The sequence below is a fragment of the Oncorhynchus mykiss genome, chromosome 15 (assembly GCF_057628025.1).
Source record: "Oncorhynchus mykiss isolate SJ-2025 chromosome 15, ASM5762802v1, whole genome shotgun sequence".
NCBI classification, from domain to species: domain Eukaryota; kingdom Metazoa; phylum Chordata; class Actinopteri; order Salmoniformes; family Salmonidae; genus Oncorhynchus; species Oncorhynchus mykiss.
Genome location: NC_143036.1, coordinates 22,083,467 through 22,109,866, shown reverse-complemented (window position 1 = coordinate 22,109,866; position 26,400 = coordinate 22,083,467). Strand labels below are relative to the sequence as shown.

General features: G+C 43.2%; 1 protein-coding gene across 1 annotated transcript in view; it reads left to right on the top strand.

Annotated features, from left to right (window-relative positions):
- kcnh2b (potassium voltage-gated channel subfamily H member 2b) overlaps positions 1-26,400 on the top strand; it is a 303,535-nt gene that overhangs the window by 93,165 nt on the left and 183,970 nt on the right. The window lies entirely within an intron of this gene.

The following is a 26,400-nucleotide window of genomic DNA, read 5'->3' as shown; positions in this document are numbered from 1 at the left end:
GTTGTTTTTTTTGTTAATTGTTTAATTAACTCTGACATTAAGGGTTCAGTGGTCTGCGTGAAACAACTGAAATTCAGTATTATTATTATATTACTATTATTATTATTACTATATATTCTCTTTGTAAGTATATTCATGCTTTGTAAGTAGGAAAACCTCCAAAATCGGCAGTGTATCAAATACTTGTTCTCCCCACTGTATGTATTGTGATTGCTGCTAAGTTAATTGCTTAATTGAGGACATTAAAGGTGTTTAAATCTGAATCTGGCCTTTCTCTTTCTGAAATATTATGCTCCGCTGTAATAGTCTCCCTCCTTCACTCACAAACACAGGGTCTCATAACAAAGGCACTGAGGCAGGGTTTATCCTGTCCTCATTTTAGACAGAGAGGGAAGCACCCCTCACCCTACTGTGTTGCCCCTTGGTCCCTGTAACGTCAAGGTAATGTCTCCGTAACGTTTCTGTAATGGCTGAGATCTGACCTCTATCCAGCGCTGAGGATCCTGATGGTAGAGGAGTGATCCAGCTCTTGGTAATGACTCCCAAAACTCCCTCCCGCACCTCGTCCCACCTGGGCACAGAGAGCAAACACTCTGACACTTAATGTATTTCCTCTCCCTCAACGGGCGTGAAAGGTCAACAATGTTATGCTTCAAGATTACATGAGACCTACAGCTGTATGGCCTAGGTAACCCCCATCATTTACATGGTTTCACACAGCCCGCTGATATAGACGTTCAACCATCAAACACCACTTGAGGTCAGGCGGTGGATCGACCCCCTCGATTAAAGAGGAAACGTAGAGGTCGTAGCCTCGCCTCATTTCGTATGCCTCATATTAGTTGGGAATAAGCATTCGTTTTGGTTGCTCCCTTAATACACCCCACCGACACCCCTCTAGTTAATTGCCTGTGTTTTGACCTTGGCTTGGTCTCTGGAATAGGTTCACACACAGTGTGAAATGCAGCCTGACTGCCTGTAACATGCTGAAATGGCATTAATGATGTTGCAGCTATGACACCTGTGGCTCTATCTGCTCCTTAGGCCCCCTCAGCCCCTTTCCACACATAGAAATAAGTGGTACTAATTTGGGCTGTAGCGGTCATGAAACTTTGTCAGACAGTGATTGTCATGCAAATAACTGCCGGTCTCACGGTTATTGACTGTTAATTAACATAAACACGTTTAGCATCTCCGGTTTCCTACTGCCATACCCGTTCAAAGGCACTTAAGTCTTTTGTCTTTCCCATTCACCCTCTGAATGGCACACATTCATAATCCATGTCTCAATTGTCTCAAGGCTCGAAAATCCTTCTTCAACCTGTCTCCTCCCCTTCATCTACACTGATTGAAGTGGATTAACAAGTGACATCATAGCCTTCAGCTGGCTTCACCTGGTCAGTCTATGTCATGGGAAGAGCAGGTGTTCTTAATGTTTTCTATACTATATTCTATAGTGTATGTGTGGCATTTTTATTTATTTATAATGGACCATTAGAAAAGTAATGTCGTCCATAGCCTGTAGAGGTTACGTGCTTAATTTTAAGAGTTGAAAAATAAATATAGCAGCACGATAAAGCTAGGATCCTCTTTTAAATAGTGGCCTGTCAAAACTCTTTTGACAATGACTGGGTTTATAAGAACACATTTCACTAGGCTCTGTAGGCTATGGCCTCTCCAACCTCGTTCCAGGGGTCTTGGGCCTATAGGCTACGTTTGGAGTTATTTGGCCACTTTAGTTGTGATACAAATCTTATCAAAGGCTCCATGATGCATGTGACTATGATTTGAAAAAGTTGAGGGGGAAAAATGCATGCGCTGTTTCTTGCCTTCCACTGCACATTGTCACGTCCTGACCTTAGTTCCTCATTTATGTCTCTATTTTGGTTTGGTCAGGGATGGGGTTTGGGTGGGCATTCTATGTTTTTCATTCTATGTTTTGTTCTGTGTGTTGTATTTCTATGTGTTTAGCCTGGTATGGTTCCCAGTCAGAGGCAGCTGTCAATCGTTGTCTCTGATTGAGAACCATACTTAGGTAGCCTGTTCCCACCTGTGTTTGGGGGTAGTTGTTTCCTGTTTTGTGTTTTTTTTCACCTTACAGGAAGGACTGTTTCGTGTCGTTGACTCTCTTTGTTGTTTTTTTGTCATTCAGTGTTCAGTTTATTTATTCGATTTACAATGAACACTTACCACGCTGCGTGTTGATCCGATGATTCCTATTCCTCATCATCAGACGAAGAGGAGAGTCATTACACACATGCTGGGCATCATTCACAAGTGATAATATTGTCACCTATCAGACGACTCTCAATCTTGTCTATATACTAAATAATATATGTGTGAGATTAGTTTTGATTTAGAATGGGCCATTATCATGCACCTAAAAAAAGAGATATCATCCAAATGGAAGACACTTTTCCCATGGTTCATATTAATTCCAGCCAGGTAGGCTATTCTGGTTGAAAATCGAAGCAATATGCTTAATATTAGGAATGTTGAGAAGTAAATATAATAGGCCTAGCTTACAGAAAGCTGATGGGATCCTCCTCTTTTTAATAGAGGACATCAAAACTTTGTTTTCTCACGCAATTGCATAGCATAGCCTATAGAAATGTTATGCCACATGGACTTATACAGTGGCTGCTCCACTAAAAGTTTTGTGATTATGCTGCAGGACTTAGAGGTTATTTGTGGTTTAGTAGGGTTAGTTCCTTTGTTTTTGTCTTTGTTTTAGTATGGTCAGGGCGTGAGTTGGGGTGGGCAGTCTATGTTTGTTTTTCTATGTTGGTTTTTGAGTTCGGGCCTAGTACGGTTCTCAATCAGAGGCAGCTGTCAATTGTTGTCCCTGATTGAGAATCATACTTAGGTAGCCTGGGTTTCACTTTTGGTTTGTGGGTGTTTGTTTCCGTGTGAGTGTTTGGGCCACACGGTACTGTTTCGTTTTTTCACATCGTTTATTGTTTTGTTCCAGTGTTCAGTTTGTTTATTAAAAAAGACATGAACACTTACGACGCTGCACCTTGGTCCTCCTCTCTATCTCCAGACGACATCCGTTACAAGGGTACCCTGCCTCACGACTTCATTGCTCCAGACTAGCGCAAGGCGGAGTTATAGCACTGATTATGCTTTTGGGTCCCAAGGCGCTACTGTGTCTCTAACTGACAATGAATGGGCAACATAAACCTAAATAGAAACTGATAATTGTGCATGACTTCAGTATTACTTAATAAATCTGTTGTTACACTAAGGTTTTTATTCTAAGAGAAACTTAGACCACAATTAGGGAGTGGAAATGTTAGGATTACTGTAGTACTGTGACCTACTCCCAAACAGTCATGTTGTACAGCGCCTGAGTGGCACAGTGGTCAAAGACATTGCATCGCAGGTCAAGCTGTGTTGCTGGTTCAATACCCGTGCTGGCCTCAACTGGGAGACCCACGAGATGACACTAGGTTTTTGGTTTCTCTCCCTCTGAAAACAGAAAAAAAATATTCTAAATAACAAACTGGCTTCATTTACAAATTAGTAACAATGTCTCGCCCATGTTCAAGAATGGCCTTTTTCTCGCTCATTTTACGTTATTTGAAAACAAAATAATCTCCAAAATATTGTTATTTTTTAAACAAAGCGATAATTATCATTATTATTTTAGAATGATATAAAAGCCTCTTGCATATTCTCAAAGATATATTATTAACCGTTATTAGCAGGACAATATATTTTGGTCATGTAGGTCATGGCTCCCGAGTGGCGCACAATGGGATTGCCTTGCAGTTCTCCAGCTGTATCCACTGAAATAGCGGTGGGCGCTCAAGGTTCAAGGCACGAGGGCAGGGGGCACGGGATGGCCGCAGAGCCATGTACAGAAGATGGACCTAGCCCATGGGGAAGGGAGGAGGGGGAGGGGGGAGGTACCCCTGCCCTGCCCTGCCCTGCCCTGCCCTGCTCCACTGGGTAGCACAGAGCAACACTTTAAGGAGCATTGCACTAATAATGGCGCTGACTAGGGAAACGTTTCCGCTGTTCTTAGTGCCAGTCTGCACGTTCAAACTAAAACAATGTAACTATAATAATGAAAAATTCCCCTTAAATATGAATTTGGAGGGCAGATATTATTAAATATTAAAGCATTAGACCTCTCACTAAAGGTGTCAGTCAAAAGTTATACTTAAATCCAAACTGGATTTAATGAAAAATCACATGAAAAGCACACATTTGTAAATCCCAAACTCTAAAAGTAATTGGAAAGGCAGATACAAATTATTTGTGACATTGTGGTTACAATAAAGAATGTAAACAAGATGTAAACAAGATGCCGTGTTTATATTTACAGTAGTGATAGACAGCTGGTGGCATTTTGAAAACGGGTTTTCAAACACTTTTAGCCCGATTAGCAGCATAATCAAAGTGAGGACAATCGGCTATCTGCTGTATACAATGGTCTATTGTAAGCTGAAAGTCACACCTTTCCAGTACTCTTCACCCCGCCTCGAACTCCACCCTTAACACAGTTACCATTCAAAAACGAGCTTCAAAAACGAGCTGTTTATCTAAAAAAAATGACATTGTGACCAAAACGAACAGACGAAATTGTAATAGTTTTCATCAAGCCAGCTTCTTTCTATGGTGCTACCCGTTCCAGGGTTAGGACCGTAACCACAAGAGGACTTGAAAATGAGCCAGAGCTGAGAGGATCACCAAAACTAAAGGTATTTTGGTTTCAGTCCATTGTCTTAATTTTTTATTTATTTATATAGCCTATCAATGTGTAAACAGACTGTGTAATAAAATGGATAGTTAAATAAAAAATACAAAAATAAAAATTATTGTGTACTAAAAATGTGAATGTGTTTTTGCAGAGCATACACCATGCCAACAACCATCCGTGGAGATCAGTGGATAAAGGGTAAGACAACGGTCCGCACCGAAAAATGCATGGTTTCCAAGAAAGCGGTTAGTTTTGCTGGATTCTTAAAATGTGTATGCAGCATTTGTGTGTCGGAGTCACTTTTACTTCTCAATTGATCTACTGTTTCTATCATAGGCCACTGTAATCAATGGGGGCTCAGGGCGTTACCATTCTGCTCATCTGATGAAGGTGCATATGGATCAGATCCAAACTTTGAAGACCGAGATCGAGTCATTGAAGGCAGACCAGCAGAAAAATAAACATTATCTGAGGCCAGAGATACAGGCGACAGCTGATGCATTGGTCCAGAGCCAGGCGGCATTGGCATAGAGTCAGGCGGAGAATGACGCGTTGAAGAAGGCGAGGAATGAGATGGAGTCACAATCCATGCCAGGTACACCTGTGAGCTCTGGAACTCCACCTCCGACAGGCAGAGTCAATATACCTGGCGGGTTCGTCAGGTCGTTGGTTCACCCTGACATTTCCATTCCTCTTCTGACAACAGAACTTGACCAACTGCTCACCAGGCACAGCAAGGGCTGTCTGGACCGTTATGCTGTTCCGCTATTCCAAGGATGTGTAACCAAAGAGAGATACCACGAGTGGGCACAGAATACCAACTGGGATGGATCCCTAGGCAAATGTGGCTTACCAGTGACTGATGCAACCAGAAAAAGCATTGAAGACAGAGTTAATGAGTACTTGAGGTCACAGAGAAAGTGTGGACATGGTCTGCTCTCCCTTATGTAAGGAAATAGGCACTTTCCCATGTTTACTACAGTATGTACTGTAGGCTATGTTTACTTGTCAGACTGCACAGTAGCCTAATAAACAAATGCAGGTGGCTTATATATTCAAAATGCTTTAAATGCTTTATTATCCAAATGTAAAAGCATATACTGTACAGTACTGCATTTCTTCATCAGCATCTTTATGCTTTCGTTAAAATAACAATAATAAAAATACTATTTCAAAATGCAGATATTTAGATATTGATCCATAACAACTCACTATGGGAATGATTTTCACTGAATTACAGAAATATTGGAACATAGTTATCTAATGATGGTAAATAAATTATTGCTTATTGGATAATACTATTTTAAACACGCACGGTCATGTTATACAGCTCCAATATGGCTATTAGTTGGTAGCTGGACAATAGACCTGCCTAGAAGGAGGGTAGGGGGAGAATTCTAACGTCAAATGTATTTCTTAGTTAGGTTGGCTGTATCACAACCGGACGTGATTGGTTGCAATTTCAGTTTAATCCACCAGAAAAGACTAAACAAATAATACAACAAAAAATATTATTATTATTATGTATCACATCCGACCGTGATTGGGAGTCCCATAGAGCGGCGCACAATTGGCCCAGCATTTCTCTCCCTCTAAAAACATAAATAAATGTTTTGGCCTTTGCAAATATTATTTAGGTCTTTATTCAGAATATCGCTGACTTTAGTTTTTTTTTTAAACAAAATCATCTCCAAAATATGGTTATATATTATCAAGTTGATGGCACGGTCATATAGGCTGGCACCTACATAAAGCTGAGTGACTCACTCATTCATGGCTTTGGATCAAAATAAATAAGTACCAACATTATTTCTGATTGTCTTTAATAAAGACATTTTTTGGTTATCCTGACCTGGACAACATGTACAGATTTATAATAGTCCGTGATGGGCTATTAGCAGGACAAACACCTTTTGCCTCCCGATTGGCGCAGCAGTCTAAGACACTGCATTGCCGTGCAAAATGCGTTGCTACAGATGCGGGTTTGATACCAGTGCTGGCTGCCACCGGGAGACCCATATGTAATTATTGGCGGTCACGATATACTGTTGGCCTACCGTAGGCAACATGAGTCTCACTAGTGTTGAGTAATGTGGTGTAGGTGTAATTTATTTATTAAAGAGCATATAGAAGTTAGTAGCAACAGGATTTGAAGCAATAGCTTACCCGCTGTGGTGAACTATTTTAGCATCATTTCGCTCTGCTCTGAGATAAGCATGGGCACTGGTCTTGTTTGATCAATGAGATTTTTATTTTCACTGAATCTCCATTTGGGTATTGGTTAGACTACAATTATACAATTAGGGAAATGTTATGCTCTTAGTACTGTAGCCTAGTCCCGACGGTCATCTGGTACAGCACCAAATTTTCCGTTCCATCCTAATGGAAACCCGGAGGGTTTTTTGTTTTTCTTGGAATAGAAACACCATAATATTAAGCAAATTAATTAAGCAACATTTCTTAAAATCAGTCCCAAATACTATGTTCTTATGAAAAATGGTTTTAAATTCTCTAGTACAGCCACTATTGAAGGCTATCAAATGCTTCTCAAAGATGCCCTCTGGTGGTCAAACTAGCACTAACTAGCTTTAATGGTTACAATGGCTGACACTTAAATAACGTGCTATAGAATTCTGTGGCACCATGCAAGCTGTGCTGCTGCATGCTGCAACTTTTATAGGACAAACCACTGTAGGAAAACTTATTTCATTCAATGCATCAACCAGTGTGTTGTATTATAAATTGTATTTTAATGTTAAGGACTCTTGGAAGATTAGTCCAAATGGGGACTAAAAGAGATCCTAATAAAATAAAATCAAATCAAACCAGCTATAAGGAGCTGGCTTTCGCTGAGCAACAGCTGATCCTATTTCGCTCAAACTCTGAGTGCCAGTGTTTGATTTTTGATAGCATTTTCATTGATGTCAGGGTGATTAAAGGGACAATAGAGCCCTGAGTACCTGGCCATTAGCAAGTATGGTAGGCTACTAATGACCATGAGTGGAATCAGAGCACAGTTTTGAAGAAGCCTAGTTACCGTGACGGTCACGTGGAATTTGGCTGCGGTCATAACTCGTTACTGCCGGTGTGGCGGTAATACGATCACTGTAACAGTCCTAGTACTAATACAGTGCCAGTGTGAGACACTGTTTCCTTGACTTCTGTCTCCCACGGATATGGTGTTGCAGATACGAGGGGCGGGCCCGGACATTAATCGTGTCATTGTCTTTTGGCTCGGAGGGCCAACATCTGTTAATGCATGCGGCAGTTATAATTAGGAGGCGCCATGATCGGGGCCATTAAGAGTATTTAATTATTTAATTGACTGTTATTTATGTCAGATTCATTTGTTCCCTCTGCCTCTATCTCTACCTCCCTTTCTCACACACATTCTCCCTGTCTGCCTATTTCTCACCCCTATGATACACACACACAGACACACACACACACACACACAATCACACACTGAAAGCCAGATCTCAGTGGGAGGTGCACCCCTTCATTTCCTTTTTCTCTTTTCTCCCTTCGCTCTTTCTTACTTTTACAGAAAGAACACTGATGAGCTCAATAGGAGGTAGAGCTCTTTCACACTCCCTCCAGTTTCTCATGGTCTCTTCCCTTGCTCTCTTCTCTCCTCGACCTCTCCTTTTCCATCCTCTGGCCTATCTGCTAATGTAAACCGTTGAATGTTTTCAATTACCACTCAAACTTCCTGCATTGATTCATTATTGACTGGACGGATGGGGCCAGTGTCTCTGGGACCGAGCCAGCAGCCGGTAGTTCAATTGACGATAATGGACACTGTTGTTGTAAATTAACCAAAAGGTCAGCCAGGGGTCGAGCAACGATGTCACGGAACGACCAATGAATAAGTCAACTCCAGAACAGCTCATTTCTATACAGTTTTTGTTTTTCTGCCAGCATGTTGGGAGCAGGGCCAGAAAAAGCCTTGCTGCCAACTGTCGATTGAAACTAAACATAGGGTACGATTAAAGGTCGCCTTGGCGAGTTTTCCCAATTTTTTTAATGAAAGTACTCAATACACGTGTGTTTATGGACAGAACAAAACCTTAAATCAAGTAGGGTTGACCTCATTTAGTCAACTGGTCGATTGTTTGGTCAATAGGCTGTTGGTAAACCAAGATTTTTTTAGTCAAGCAGTCTAAAATATATGTATTTTTATTGTACATGAGAGACCTGTCTGATTCTGATACTGAGTGGGCTATTCCATTGCGGAGCCCGCGGGGATGGCACACCAGTATCCCCAGCAGTACATTTCCCGTTAATTCCCATAATTTCTCATCTACTATGTTTATTTGGTTACGATAATTTATGTCAATGCATCAATATATTATTATTACAGTCTTTTACCATTCTCATTGTTGGAGCGGATACGTTGTTTGCGGACTGCACAATCAAATCAAACTTTATTTGTCACATGCGTCAAATACAACAAGTGTAGACCTTACCATGAAATCTTACTTACAAGCCCTTAACCAACAGTGCAGTTCAATAAGAGTTCAAAAATACAGTGCCTTGCGAAAGTATTCGGCCCCCTTGAACTTTGCGACCTTTTGCCACATTTCAGGCTTCAAACATGAAGATATAAAACTGTATTTTTTTGTGAAGAATCAACAACAAGTGGGACACAATCATGAAGTGGAACGACATTTATTGGATATTTCAAACTTTTTTAACAAATCAAAAACTGAAAAATTGGGCGTTCCTTTCAGTAACGTTGAAAGTAACGTTGATATCCGGTGACTGTGCTTTGGGTCATTGTCCTGTTGTAGAAGGAAATTGGCTACAATTAAGTGCATCCACCGTGTATGGCATGGCGTTGCAAAATAGAGTGATAGCCTTCCTTCTTCAAGGTCCCTTTTACCCTGTACAAATCTCCCATTTTACCACCACCAAAGCACCCCCAGACCATCACATTGTCTCCACCATGCTTGACAGTGTCAATAGTGTCAAGCACTCCTCCAGTATCTTTTTTTTTTTTTTTGCATCTCACAAATGTTCTTCTTTGTGATTTGAACACCTCAAACTTAGATTTGTCTGTCCATAACACTTTTTTCCAATCTTCTTCTGTTCAGTGTCTGTGTTTTTCAGTGTCTTTTCTTTTTATTGGCCAGTCTGAGATGTGTTGTTGACGTTGAGACTGGTGTTTTGCGGGTACTATTTAATGAAGCTGCCAGTTGAGAACTTGTGACCTCTGTTTCTTAAACTAGACACTCTAATGTACTTGTCCTCTTGCTCAGTTGTGCACCGGGGCCTCCCACTCCTCTTTCTATCCTGGTTAGAGCCAGTTTGCACTCTTCTGTGAAGGGAGTAGTACACAGTGTTGTACAAGATCTTCAGTTTCTTGGCGATTTCTCGCATTGAATAGCCTTCATTTCGCAGAACAATAATAGACTGATGAGTTTCAGAAGAAAGTTATTTGTTTCTGGCCATTTTGAGTCTGTCATCAAACCCACAAATGCTAATGCTGCAGATACTCAACTAGTCTAAAGAAGGCCAGTTGTATTGCTTCTTTAATCAGAACAACAGTTTTCAGCTGTGCTAACATAATTGAAAAAGGGTTTAAAAATGATTAAATAGCCTTTTCAAATTATTTACTTGGATTGGCTAACACAACGTGCCATTGAGACACAGGAGTGATGGTTGCTGATAATGGGCCTCTGATCGGTAGCAATGGCGCCGGAAACGAAGGCTGACGTTTACGTGTCCCCAACCGATTGTGTTTTTTGTTTGTTTATTTGTGTTGTTTGTAACTTTTAATTTTTTTTAAAACTTATTTTGTACATAATGTTTCCGCTATAGTCTCTTATGACCGAAAATAACTTCTGGACATCAGGACTGCGAATACTCACCACGGACTGGCAGAATATTTTTTTTTCCTTTAACAAGTCTGACGAGCCCAACGCGAATTATATACTGCTTTCTCGGGAACAGGCCCAGATCCCCGTGATTTTCATGAAGAGAAGGCGAAGAAAAAGGGGCCAGAGGACGGGCTGCCTTCTGAGAATTTGTAGGCGATTGAATAAACCCCCACTTCCTTCCATTCTGCTAGGAAACGTGCAATCTTTGGAGAATAAATCTATTACCTATGCGGAAGATTAAACTACCAATGGGACATTCAAAACTGTAATATCTTATGCTTCACGGAGTCGTGGCTGAACGACGACACTATCAACATACCGCTGGCTGTACCGGCAGGTTAGAACAGCGGCGTCTGGTAAGAGAAGGGGCGGCGGACTATGTATTTTTGTAAATAACAGCTGGTGCACGATATCTAAGGAAGTCTCGAGCTATTGCTCGCCTGAGTTAGAGTATCTCATGATAAGCTGTTGACCACTGTATCTACCTAGAGAGTTTTCATCTGTAGTTTTCGTAGCTGTTTACATACCACCACAGACTGAGGCTGGCACTAAGACAGCATTGAATGAGCTGTATTTCGCCATAAGCAAACAGGAAAATGCTCATCCAGAGGTGGCGCTCCTAGTAGCCGGGGACTTTAATGCAGGGAAACTTAAATCAGTTTTACCAAATTTCTATCAGCATGTTAAATGTGCAACCAGAGGGGAAAAAAACTCTGGACCACCTTTACTCCACACACAGAGACACATTCAAAGCTCTCCCTCGCCCGCCATTTGGCAAATCTTACCATAATTCTGTCCATCTGATTCCTGCTTATAAGTAAAAAATTAAATCAGGCATTGAGGAGTACACCACATCAGTCATTGGCTTCATCAAAAGTGCATTGATGATGTCGTCCCCACAGTGACCGTACGTACATACCCGAACCAGAAGCCATGGATTACAGGCAACATCTGCACTGAATTAGAGGTTAGAGCTGTCGCTTCAAGGAGCAGGACTCTAACCCAGAAGCTTATAAGAAATCCCGCTATGCCCCCGACGAACCATCAAATAGGCAAAGCATCAATACAGGACTAAGATCGAATCGTACTACACCGGCTCTGACACTCGTCGGATGTGGCAGGGCTTGCAAACCATTACAGACCACAAAGGGAAGCACAGCCGATAGCTGCCCAGTGACACGAGCCTACCAGACGAGCTAAACTACTTCTATGCTCGCTTCGAGGCAAATAACACTGAAACCTGCATGAGACCACCAGTAGTTCGGGAAGACTGTGTGATCACTCTCTCCGCAGCCGATGTGTGTAAGACCTTTAAACAGGTCAACATTCACAAGGCCGCAGGCCCAGACGGATCACCAGGACGTCTACTGCGAGCATGCGCTGACCAACTGGCAAGTGTCTTCACTGACATTTTCAACCTCTCCCTGTCTGAGTCTGTAATACCAACATGTTTTAAGCAGACCACCATAGTCCCTGTGCCCAAGAACACTAAGATAACCTGCCTAAATGACTACCAACCCGTAGCACTCATGTCTGTAGCCATGAAGTGCTTTGAAAGGCTGGTCATGGCTCACGTCAACACCATTATACCAGAAACCCTTGACCCATTCCAATTTGCATACCGCCCCAACAGATCCACAGATGATGCAATCTCTATTGCACTCCACACTGCCCTTTCCCACATGGAAAAAGGAACACCTATGTGAGAATGCTATTCATTGACTACAGCTCAGTGTTCAACACCATAGTGCCCTCAAAGCTCATCAATAAGCTAGGGACCCTGGGACTACACACCTCCCTCTGTAACTGGATCCTGGACTTCCTGACGGGCCGCCCCCAGGTGGTAAGGGTAGGTAACAACAAATCTGCCACGCTGATCCTAAACAAAAGGGGCCCCTCAGGGGTGCGTGCTCAGTCCCCTCCTGTACTCTCTGTTCACTCATGACTGCACGACCAGGCATGACTCCAACACCATAATTAACAGTGGTAGGCCTGATCACCGACAACGACGAGACAGCCTATAGGGAGGAGGTCAGAGACCTGGCCATGTGGTGCCAGGACAACAACCTCTCCCTCAATGTTTTCAAGGCAATGGAGATGATTGTGGACTACATGAAAAAGAGGACAGAGCACGCCCCCATTCACATTAACAGGGCTGCAGTGGAGCAGATTGAGAGCTTCAAGTTCCTCGGTGTCCACATCACCAACAAACTAACATGATTCAAGCACACCAAGACAGTCGTGGAGAGTGCACGACAAAACCTATTCCCCCTCAAGAGACTGAAGAGATTTGGCATGGGTCCTCAGATCCTCAAAAGGTTCTACAGCTGCACCATCAAGAGCATCCTGACTGGTTGCATCTCTGCCTGGTATGGCAACTGCTCGGCCTCCGACTGCAAGGCACTAAAGAGGGTAGTATGAATGACCCAGTTCATCACTGGGGCCAAGCGTCCTGCCATCCAGAACCTCTATACCAGGCAGTGTCAGAGGAAGGCCCTAAAAATGACTCCAGCCACCCTAGTCATAGACTGTTATTCTGCTATCTAGGTCTAGGTCCAATAAGCTTCTTAACAGCTTCTACCCCCAAGACATAAGACTCCTGAACATCTAATCAAATGGCTACCCAGACTATTTGCATTGCCCCCCCCTCCCCCTCTTTTACACTGCTGCTACTCTCTGTTGTTATCATCTGTGCATAGTCACTTTAATAACTCGACCTACATGTACATATTACCTCAACTAACTGGTGCCCCCGCAAATTGACTCTGTACCGGTACCCCCCTGTACATATTCTCGCTATTGTTATTTTACTGCTGCTCTATAATTACTTGTTACTTTTATTTATTATTCTTATCCATATTTTTTTAACTGCATTGTTTGTTAGGAGCTCGTAAGTAAGCATTTCACTGTAAGGTCTACAGCTGTTGTATTCGGCGCATGTGACTAATACAATTTGATTTGAACTGATTTGTGCGCCTATGTAGATATTTCATTAAAAATCTGCCGTTTTCAGCTACAATGGTCATTTACAACATTAACAATGTATACACTGTTTTTTGGATCAATTGGATGTTATTTCTTTCAAAAATGACATTTCGTGTGTACCCCAAACTTTTGAACGGTAGTGTAAGTATTCAGACCCTTTGCTTTGAGACTCGAAATTGACTTCAGGTGCATCCTGGTTTCATTGATCATCCTTGTGATGTTTCTACAACTTGATTGGAGTCCACCTGTTGTAAATTCAATTAACTGGACATGATCAGCATATCAGCATATCGATTGTGCTACCAGGGCTGGTAAAACCCTGGATCATTGTTATTCTAACTTCCCGCGACGCATATAAGGCCCTCCCCCGCCCTCCTTTCGGAAAAGCTGACTACGACTCCATTTTGTTGCTCCCTGCCTATAGACAGAGACTAAAACAGGAAGCTCCCGCGCTCAGGTCTGTTCAATGCTGGTCCGACCAATCTGATTCAACGCTTCGATCACGTGGACTGGGATATGTTCCGCATTGCGTCAAACAACAACATTGACGAATACACTGATTCGGTGAGCGAGTTTATTAGCAAGTGCATCAGCGATGTCGTACCCACAGCAACTATTGAAACATTGAAACATTCCCAAACCAGAAACCGTGGATTGATGTTAGCATTCGCGCGAAACTGAAAGCACGAACCACTGCTTTTAATCAGGGCAAGGTGACCGGAATCATGACCGAATAAAAACAGTGTAGCTATTCCCTCCGCAAGGCAATCAAACAAGCTAAGCGTCAGTATAAAGACAAAGTAGAGTCACATTTCAACGGCTCAGACACAAGAGGTATGTGGCAGGGTCTACAGTCAATCACGGATTACAAAAAGAAAACCAGCCCCGTCGCGGACCAGGATATCTTGCTCCCAGAAAGACTAAACAACTTATTTGCTCGCTTTGAGGACAATACAGTGCCACTGACATGGCCCGCTACCAAAACCCATCTGTTCAAGAGGAATACCTATGTGAGAATACTGTTCATCGACTACAGCTCAGCATTTAACACCATAGCCCCCTACAAACTCGTCAACAAACTCGAGACCTTGGGTCTCGACCCCGCCCTGTGCAACTGGGTACTGGACTTCCTGACGGGCCGCCCCCAGGTGATGAGGGTAGGTAACAACATCTCCACCCCACTGATCCTCAACACTGGGGCCCCACATGGATGCGTTCTGAGCCCTCTCCTGTACTCCCTGTTCACCCACGACTGCGTGGCCATGCACGCCTCCAACTCAATCATCAAGTTTGCAGACGACACTACAGTTTTAGGCTTGATTACCAACAACGGCGAGATGGCATACAGGGAGGAGGGGAGGGCCCTCGGAGTGTGGTGTCAGGAAAATAACTTTACACTCAACGTCAACAAAACAAAGGAGATGATCGTGGACTTCAGGAAAAAGCAAAGGGAGCACTCCCTTATCCACATCGACGGGACATTTGTGGAGAGGGTAGTAAGTTTTAAGTTCCTCGGCGTACACATGACGGACAAACTGAATTGGTCCACCCACACAGACAGAGTGGTGAAGGTGGCGCAGCAGCGCCTCTTCAACCTCAGGAGGCTGAAGAAATTTGGCTTGTCACCAAAAACACTCACAAACTTTTATAGATGCACAATCGAGAGCATCCTGTCGGGCTGTATCACTGCCTGGTACCTCAACTGCTCTGCCCACAACCGTAAGGCTCTCCAGAGGGTAGTGTCTGCACAACGCATCACGAGGGGCAAACTACTTGCCCCCCAGGACACCTACACCACCCGATGTCACAGGAAGGCCATAAAGACCATCAAGGACAACAACCACCCGAGCCACTGCCTGTTCACCCCGCTATCATCCAGAAGGCGAGGTCAGTACAGGTGCATCAAAGCAGGAACCGAGAGACTGAAAAACAGCTTCTATCTCAAGGCCATCAGACTGTTAAACAGCCACCACTAACATTGAGTGGCTGCTGCTAACTTACTGACTCAACTCCAGACACTTTAATAATGGAAAACTTGACGTAAAAAATGTATCACTAGCCACTTTAAACAATGCCACTTAATATAATGTTTACCTACCCTACATTACTCATCTCATATGTATATACTGTACTCTATACCATCTACTGCAGCTTGCCATCTTTATGTAATACATGTATCACTAGCCACTTTAAACAATGCCACTTTTATATGTTTACATACCCTACATTACTTACCTCATATGTATATACTGTACTCGATACCATCTACTGCATCTTGCCTATGCCGTTCTGTACCATCACTCATTCATATATTTTGATGTGCATATTCTTCATCCCTTTACACTTGTGTGTATAAGGTAGTTGTTGTGAAATTGTTAGGTTAGATTACTCGTTGGTTATTACTGCATTGTCGGAACTAGAAGCACAAGCATTTCGCTACACTCGCGTTAACATCTGCTAACCATGTGTATGTGTGACAAATAAAAATTTGATTTAATTTGGAAAGGTAAACACCTGTAAATATTAGATCCCAGTTGACAGTGCATGTCAGAGCAAAAACGAAGCCATGAGGTCGAAGGAATTGTCTGTAGAGCTCCGAGACATGTTTGTGTTGAGGCACAGATCTGGAGAAGGATACCAAAAAATGTGTGCAACATTGAAGGTCCCCAAGAACACAGTGGCCTCAATCATTCTTAAATGCAAGAAGTTTGGAACCACCAAGACTTTTCCTAGAGCTGGCCGCCTGGCCAATCTGACCAATCAGGGGAGAAGTGCCTTGGACAGGGAGGTGACTAAAAGCCTGATGGTCACTCTGATAGAGCTCCAGAGGTCCTCTGTGGCGATGGGAGAACCTTCCAGAAGAACAACCATCTCTGCAGCACTCCACCAATCAGGCCTTTATGGTAGCATGGCTAGACGGAAGCCACTCCTCAGTAAAAGGCACAACAGCCCACTTGGAGTTTGCCAAAAGGCACCTAAAGGACTCTCAGGCCATTAGAAACAAGATTCTCTGGTCTGATGAAAACATGATTGAACTCTTTGGCATGAATGCCAAGCGTAACGTCTGGAGGAAACCTGGCACCATCCCTACGGTGAGACATGGTGGTGGCAGCATCATGCTGTGTTTTTCAGCCGCAGGGGACTGGGAGACTAGTCAGGATCAAGGGAAAGATGAAAAGTACAGAGAGATCCTTGTTGAAAACTTGTTCCAGAGCGCTGAGGACCTCAGATTGGGGCGAAGGTTCACCTTCCAACAGGACAACTACCCTAAGCACACAGCCACAATAATGCAGGAGTGGCTTTGGGACAAGTCTCTGAATGTCCTTGAGTGGCCCAGCCAGAGCCTGGACTTGAACCTGATCGAACATCTCTTGAGAGACCTGAAAATTGCTGTGCAGCGACGCTCCCCATCCAACCTGACAGAGATTGAGAGGATCTGCAGAGAAGAATGTGAGAAACTCTCCAAATACAGGTGTGCCAATGTTGTACTGTAGCATCATACTGAAGAAGACTCGGGGCTGTAATCACTGCCAAAGGTGCTTCAACAAAGTACTGAGTAAAGTGTTTGAATACTTATGTAAATGTGCTATTTCATTTTATTTTTTTTATATATATATACATTTGCAAATATTTCAAAAAAGCTGTTTTTGCTTTGTCATTTTGGGGTATTGTGTGTCGAGTGATGAGGAAAAATAACTCTTTAATCAATTTTAGAATAAGGCTGTGTCGTGTCTTTGGCTATGCCGGATTAAGTGATATGACATGCTATTCTATAAAATCCTTTCTCTGTAATTAATATTACCTGATTGAGCTAAATGTAATTAACTAGAAAGTCGGGGCACCACAAAATAGTATTTATAGAGCTGTTATCTTCCGAATAAACTCTTAAAGACCTAGTAATATTTTACATCAATAGCAGTCAATATTAATTGTCACCTTATTTCAGTCTTATCTGAAAGTTGTAAATTCTTGGTTATCTTCACGAACCCTGGCTAACAAGTTGAATCAGCAATACAAAATTGGGTTTAATTATTTATTTACTAAATACCTAACTAATCACACAGAATTACATTTACACAGACTGAATTATACCTTGATTACAAATTATGTCATAAAGGAAAACGTCCTTAGCGAACGGAGCAGATATGACAGCTGGTTACACAAAGGAAAGTGGGTTGGGTTTGAGTGAAAGAGCGGGAATACTGAAGAACAAAGGGAGAAGATGTGCTATCGTAAATACAATATCCTATGCATTCTAAATTACCGCCCATTTGGAAAAGGAAAATGCAATAAATATTTACTCTGAGCTGCGCTTCAATAGGTTGGTGGTAGATGGATGGCCGTGTTGCCCAACAGAGTCCTTTGTCCTTTGAAGAGTGTCTGGTGGTGAACGGGAAACGTTGTAGTGTCGTCTTTGGGTGGTAGATGGGATACTCTGTCTGTCCTTTCCTAGCCCACGGTTTTAGCTGCTGTTGCTAACTCAACTGCTAGGATGTCTCACTTCTTTAGTGAATAAGAGTTCAAAGTTCATACCATTCACAACCAAAGCTCACGCTGAGGTTGGCTTAGTTCTGTAGTTGACATGTTAGTCCTTTTTAACGTATGGACTGTCGTCCTCACGTCCTCGGAACAGGAGGTTACATTTTCATCAAGGGCTTATATTGTGTAGGGAGAAGGGTGTGTTTTCATAGTTTTATAACCCATGTCTCTTCACAGGGGCGGGCCACTGATTGAGCAGAGCCCTAACCTTATGAAAACCCAAATCTCTCATTTGGAAGCTAAAATTACATTTAATCTTTTCACCAATAATTTTATATTGAAACATTTAAATTGCACAACAATTCCATGTGAATCTGATAACTATAATGTGTAGACTTTCCACTGTACCTTTTATGTCATCCTGTCATTGATGAAAATGTCTCAGATGACAACCGAACTGACATCATATTCATTAAGTACCAACGCATATCAACTGGTCGGATTACCAAAATATGGTTAATTTCCCCCCACCTTCTGATGTTCCCAGAATCTCTATGTTAACCAAGGGGTTTTCAATAGTCACATCAGTAGAGTAGAGAGAGGAAAAAAGGGGGGAGATGATTGTCATAAACATTCATGGCTGTCATAAACCTTTATGACTGTCATAAACCTACCCCCAGGCCAGCGTCATGACAGCTGTAACGTAACAAAATGTGGATAAAGTCAAGGGGTCTGAATACTTTCCGAATGCGCTGTAAATGTGCCCGTTTGGGTATCTAATAGTATTTATGATTGTGTTAACTCACCACCGTGGAACTACTCAAAGTATTTTTTTCTTCACCACAAGCAGCAAGTAAACAAAGTCTGTTTTACATCCATTGAGAGTGACAATAGTTCCTCAACACAGCCTGAAAAATCTTTCCAGCTCTCTTTTGATAACCACTCAGCGTGAAAGGGGGAAAAAATATAATGCTCTGATCCGGTGGAAATGTCATAGAATAGGACTACCTGATTACTTCTTATCCCTTGCGCAAATAGCCTACAGCTGTGTCTGTCTGGAGCTCCTTTCAGTGGAAACTCTGAGGTTCCAGAATATTTTATACAATTTTGCAAGTTTGCTAGTGCTAGCTTCAGGCAGGACCCAAGTTAATAGTTGATACAATATTTCAAGTTCCTTGCAGATAGGCCATGTTTATTTTTATCAGGATATTTTCTACCTGCAGGCTGTAACGTTTTTTATTTGTTGGCTTTATGTAGGCTATTTTTAAATACAGTAGTTGGCAATGGCAATGGAAGTTACTTTTAGAATTTTGATTAACCACATGATAATGATTTTGAGATACAAACACTTTATTATAAATGACAGCAGGAGTGTAACAGCAGAATCTGCGAAGGTCAGCAGCAGCGGGAGGAAGAGGTTCGGGAACAGGTTTTTTTCCCCTTCTGGTTAGGCTATCTTGATCTCTGGCTCCCTTGAGTCATTTGTGTGTCTTAATTATTTAATCACAGTGTGCTTAAAGCATCAGCCAAGCTCAGTAGCTTACATATGGTTGATTTTATTAAAACACATAGGGTGTGTCTATGTAGGAAAAAATACGCGTTTTAACATTTGGACCAATCGATTGGTCAAAAGAACAGGCAATTCTAGGATGACCAATATTTTCTTTTGTCGGGGACAGCCCTGAAATCAAGACATAGCAAACACTAGTTGCATGCCGAATCTGAGATCCCTGCAGCCTTGTATACATGTAATGATGATGTAACTCTTCCAAAGCTCACTGTAACTATGTCTGTAGATCTGGTGTCTCCAGCTACAGTATTGACTCAGTCCACAGTCTACAACTGTAATTGGTTGTTCACAGGAGATATAAATCCCCATGGTCCTATTCAGTAGCCTTCTGTTGGTCTAGTTTTGGCCCGGCTTTGTTCGGCACGTCTGGATTTGGGTCAGTGAAAGGCAGACAGATAAGCTCGGCCTCCACCGGCCTCTCGCTGATTAATTACATGGGCCCTGACTTTAATATGACTGCTACCCGCGCTCAATAGCCATCCTGTTTAGTTAATACTATCTGGATACACTGGATTTGTCATGCCAGGTTCCCGATACACCTCGGTGTAATGGCATCTGAGCAGAGCTGGGGGGGATAGAGGGTGGGACTGGGGTCATTGATTCAAGGCAAAGCCTCTGATGGGATGGTGTTGGGAACAGGGCTGTGGTGGTCATTACATTTTGTCAGCTGGTTAGGGCAAAAAACCAAAACGTGCACCCCCTTGGGTTCCTGAGTACTGAGTTTTGGAAACACTGCTATAGGCCCAAGACCCCTGGAACAGGGTTGGTGAGCCCATAGCCTACAGAGCCTAGTGAAACGTGTTCTTTATAAACCCAGTCATTGTGCAAACAGGTATGAAGACTGGCCACTATTTAAAAGAGAATCCCAGCTTTTTCGTGCTGCTATATTTATTACTCAATTGTTAAAATTAAGCACATTAATCTGCTTTACAAACAGTGTAGCCTACCCATTAAAAACGTAACCGCACATAACAAATGCCCATTCCTAGCTAATATGAGGCATAGCAAGTTTGGTAGGCTACTAATGACCATCAGCGGCATCAGAGAGCAGTTTAGGAGAAGCCTAGTTACTGCGACTCAACAGTTACATGGAATTTGACTGTGGTCATGACTCGTGACTGCCAGTATGGCAGTAATATGGTCACCGTAACAGCCCTAGTTGGGAAAGGGAATGACGTTCTGTGACTTTTCTCCCCTGGCCTATTTTTGACATTTCCATTTGCCCGCTACACCTCCAAAGTAATTACCCGGTGGAAAGAATGGCAAAAATCAAAGTCCTGCTGTCCACCTGTTTGTCAGTCTGTTCTTTGCGGGAATGAGGTACTGCGTTCCACTGTAATAGCCGCAACCTGACACCGGGGTTGTGTCTAAATATGTGCCTTGTAGAGTCTTGGTCTTGGCATTGAACTGACTATAGAGCTAGTTAACATAGAGCAGTCCCACAAGCCTCTCTTCTAGCAGCCTATATATAAATAACCTCTCAAATCTTCCCAAGATAATTGGATGTTAGTGAATTTCAAAGGGAATGGACGGAATAACATAAGTTGACAGATTTGGTGTGTAAAACAATAGCTTTTATTCCTCTAAAGTACCATCTACTTGTAAGTCTTGTACGTTTTTGGGGATGTTTGCTTATATCCTCTAAAGACATAATAGGACCCTGATGGAACACCAGCGATACTCCTCGGCTGATATAGCCTCTTTCATCTCAAAATGATGTGGTATTTAGTGGCAAGGGTGAACAGAGGAAGGGGGAGAGGGAGGGAGGGAGGTATTTTGATCGTATTTTGATCTTCACAGACTGATTGATGGAATAGCATCCTTAAAGATTAATGCAGCACTTAAAGCACACAGCTGTAAACCAATTTCTCTCCCCCTCCATGGCAGCACATAACATAGTGTACTACTGTACAACTAGGACCCAGAGTATTTCCTGAACTGGTCACATGGTCAGAAAATACTCAGGGCCCTAACTGCATTCTTCTCATGTTAACCATGTCATTTCACCATGTTTTTATGAATTGTGTCCATTGCTCCAAATGAAATGCATTGTGACAAGTGGTTCTTAGATAGAGGTGCATTCTGTGCAGTTTGTTCTTTGTGAGCATTCAGACACGCTTCAGTTCAGACACCCATGGTGCTCAATGAATAGCCACTCAAACCAGGCTTCATATAGAGTGTTGGTTTAGAGGTGTTGGCTCCTGAAGAGAGCTATATAACATGAACAGGTGTTCAACACATCCAGGCTGCCCATTGCCTCGTGGTCTTCAAAGTACTACAGGAAAGAGATATAACGAGGACTTTCTTCCTGGAGTTTTCTCCAAAAATGTCTTCTTTTTTTTTGCGGCTAGCTAGTGAATGTTGGACAGACAATGGCTTCTTTGAAAGTGGAAGCGTTGGATGATCCATCCATTAACGTGCCCTTCGTACATGTTTTTAAGCGAAGATGCGCAGGCAAGCCGTTACAGAAGCCTAATGACATGTGAATGTGTATTCTCATCAACAATGTTAATGATGAAAGAGACAGACACACTCACATGCATGCACATAGTCGCGCGAGCGCACGCGAGCGCACACACACACACACACACACACACACACACACACACACACAAACACCAAGTTGAAACATTGACGAGGACACAGCGAACATCACATCAATTATTTATAGTTATTTTCCCCCTACGCAGCTACAAAGCTGGTGAAAAGCACTGGAATACATGTTTTGTAGCTAATTGTTCTACCTAGAGAAAAATGCTGTTGCACTTGACACTATTACTGGAAAATGCAGTCCATTCCAGGCCACTAATGTACTGAAGTCTACTGATGAAAATAAGGTCTAATTTAATGGGTTTCTACTAATCAAAGTGTTTATGTAAGGATTTGCATAACCAGAGACACACACCATTACATTTCACAAACATAATGTTTGATATTGTATATTGGGTATTGGACATTGGGGTAGCATGGCAGTCAATAGCAAAACAAACCAGAAAGACAGATACTTTACTTAACAAAACACATTAAACCAAGAGCTAGAGAAACACTATACAAACATGACAGTACGCCAAGCCCTCTGTACAACAAGCCAAAAAGGGAAATGTAACGCCAGTTCCAAAATGGCCTCTTAAACTGAGAAGATTGCCTTGGCTTGTCACTGTGAGAGTAATATTAAGGAATTGGATTTATATAGTGCTTTTCTACCAACTGAGGTACTCAAAGTGCTTTACTTACATGGTAGGGGGAAACTCACCTTGTCCACCACCAATGTCCCAAAACACTCACCACACATAGACGGGAGAGGTGAGGAGTGATATATGACAATTAGGAATAAGGGGGATTATTAGGTGGCCATGATGGATTGGGGCCAGGTTGGGAATTTAGCCATGGCACCAGGGTTAACACCCCTACAAGAAGTGCCATGAGATTTTTTATGACCACAGAGAGTCAGGACACCTGTTTAACATCCCATCCAAAAGACAGAAAACCCCACGCAGGGCAATATCCCTTTCACCACCCTGGGATCTCCTTAGACCAGAGGAAAGAGTGCTCCCCACTGGCCCTCCAACACCACTTCCAGCAGCATCTGGTCTCCCATCCAGGGACCAACTATGATTGACCTTGCTTAGCTTCAGATGCAAGCCAGCGGTGGGATGCAGGCTGGTATGCTGCTGGATAGAGCAGGACAGTTATTGGTCATGATGGAGGAGACAGTGTCCCTGCATCCCTGCGTGGCGCTAAAAAGTTTATTTCACGTGGCCTGCAGCTCGATAGCCAGACCTGATGAGTCCCGACATCAATGCTGGACCCGTTAGATGTAACGCCACACCTCACCTCTTTTTCTGCTATTTCAAGTTCCCTTGTTAAAAGGAAAACTGTGTTATATATATTGCTATATTGATATATTGCTTTCATGTAGTACCTGGCTGGTGTGGAACCAGCCTGTATATGCCCATACCCTCCTCTCACCTCACTGCAGTTCTTGGTCTTGCTTTGGATTTCCACTGCGATTGGAACAGTCAAGCTAAGCTAGCCTGGTTCCCCCAGGGGTTCTCCCAGATCCAATTGGCCCATAGCCCCCATTAGTATGGTAGCTCCAGGATATTTTAGCCCAAGCTCAAACCGATGGTCGATAAATGGGATCTGTAAATGTATTGATTCAAACCTGTTTTTATTGGCTCTCCCTCTCCTAGGACCCCTGGCTATTGGCAGACTATTAGCGTGCCTATAGCCCCCAGGTCACGTTTAACTTGTTCAATCGGGGAAGTGGTGGCTGTTGAAATGCAGTGGCGTTGTGAAACGTTCTGCGTGGTACGGAAAGGAAGGTAATCCTCTCTCAAGGTGCTGTGGAAACAGCCTTACAGGTTTTATTCTCTCATCTGCTAATTGGGTTGAAAAGTGCTGATCAAAATAATGTGGAATAAGTTTGGGAGAAAATAACAATGCACACCTCCATTCTTACTAGCCCCTATTGCTCTCCCTTCCCCACTGCCCTTTACTAACCATACTACCTGTCATCTCTCTCCATCTCCATCACTCTCTCTCTTCCCATCTCTCTCCATATCTCTCTCTTTATCTCTCTCTTTCATCTCTCTCTCTCCCGCCCTCTCTCTCTCCCTCTTTCTCTCTCTTTCTCTGCCCATCTCACTCTCTCCATCTCTTTCTTGCTCTCCATCTCTTTCTCACTCTCCATCTATTTCTCACTCTCTATCTTTGGTTTTTCCAAATTATATTTTCCATGGCAGTTCTTTTCGAGATCCGCAAGGATTTGGTTCATTTTGGTAAGTCTGCAAATGGTTTTTGTGTGCCCTCGGCTGGGTGCCAAGGTGGATCCGGTAAACAAGTTGTCTCCTTTCATAGGCAAGTGTTTATATGTCTTAACTATGCAGAACAGCAGCTAAATGGACACTTCAAGGTTAAGTATGTGGAGGGGTGGTACGCAGGGTTTGCTTGCACAGATAGTTTGTGATGTTTTGAGTCTGGGGACTTACGTCACAAGAAGTTTGCATGCCCACACATGGCCCAGAGAGAGGGAAATAGTGCTAGTGCAGACAAGCGCGACCAGCCGGCAGTGGGGGCTGGGACGTAGGGGACAGAGGCTGGGGTTAGCTCTGCTGCGGGGCAGGCTACTGGAGGGGGTACCGAGGGAAAGGAGAGTAGAGCTGGGCCAAGTGGTGGTGTGCAGCCTGCGGGTTTCTGTAAATGTGTACATGTAGGTTTGGTTAGGTGATTGATTTATTGAAGTACTACAGTATGTACATGTAGGTAGGGGGTGAAAAACAGAATGTCCGGGTTGCCTTTTAATTAACTGTTCAGCAGTTTTATGGCTTTGTGGTAGAAGCTGTTCAGGAGCCTTTTGGTCTCAGACTTGGCGCTCCGGTACCACTTGCCGTGCGGTAGCAGAGAGAACAGACTATGACTTGGGTGGCTGGAGTACATTTTTAAGGGCTGGATGTCAGGGATCTTGGCCCCAGTGATGTACTGGGCCGTGCGCTTTACCCTCTGTAGCGCCTTGCAGTTGTATGCCGAGAAGTTTCCATACCAAGCGGCCATGCTTTCAATTGGGCCGCTGTATAACTTTGAGGATCTGAGGGCCCATGCCAAATCTTTTCAGTCTCCTAAAGGGAAAGAGGCTTTGACCTCTTCCCAACTGTGTTGGGGTGTTTGGACCATGATAGGTCCATAGCGATGTGGACACCAAGGAACTTGAAGCTCAACGTCAGCTCCTTTGTCTTGCTGACATTGAGGGAGAGGGTGTTGTCCTGGCACCACACTGTCAGGTCTCTGACCTCCCTGTAGGCTTTCTCATTGTCTTCGGTGATCAGACCTACCACCGTTGTGTCGTCAGAAAACATGTATTTTTTATACTTTGCATTTTTATAGATTTTTCCACCAAAGTACAGAAATTCACCATCTGTTTGGGTGTCTGAGGCAGGAGCTCACACACTTAGCACTGGATGAGGTGCTAGTGTTGGGGGGGATTGGAACTGCACCATTGACTTTACTAAAGATAGGAATAGTGAGGAGCTTCATTTGGGCTCAGTAGGGGTGTTGAGTAATGTTCTGAATCAGTTCCATCTAGTGGAAACATGGAGAAGTAAGTATCTCACCTCAAAGCAGTATACATGGCTGAAGGTGGTTGGGGGTAGGGTGAGCGTAGCTAGTTTGGATCGTATCTATACATTCAAGAATCAGAACAATAGGTTATTGAGTGCCTCCATTATCCCAGTTGGGTTTCAGACCATCATATTGCCATGGCTCAGTTCTCTCTTTCACCAGGGCCCCGGCAGGCATCCTATTGGAAATTCTATATAAAGCTCTTACAAGATGCCCTTTTTGCTTAAGCCTCTAAGGCTTTTGGGAGAGGTGGGGACAGCATAAAGTAGAGTTTGAGTCTCTCAGTTAGTGGTGGGACATAGGGAATGCCCAGATTAGGGTTTTCTGACAGCAGGATATAGCTTTTTCCTCTTCAGAGTCCAGGAAAGTACTGGGGAAGCTTGAGTGTAGCATAAGTGAGGTGGAGGGTGAGCTGGTGGTCAAGATAGGGTGGGGGAGCGGGCTGTGGAGTTCTTCTCTGATTTGTATAGTGAAGAACTCTCCGATCCTGTGTGTTCTCGGGTTTTCCTCACAGACCTTCCCAAACTCTGTCACTGAGAAATTAAATTGACATTTTCTGGCCTTTCACAAACTCTCAGCTTTCGTCTCTGAGATGGCCCGTGACGGCCTGCCTGAGGACTTTTCTAAAAAGTTCAGGGGAATCATTGAACAGGACCTGT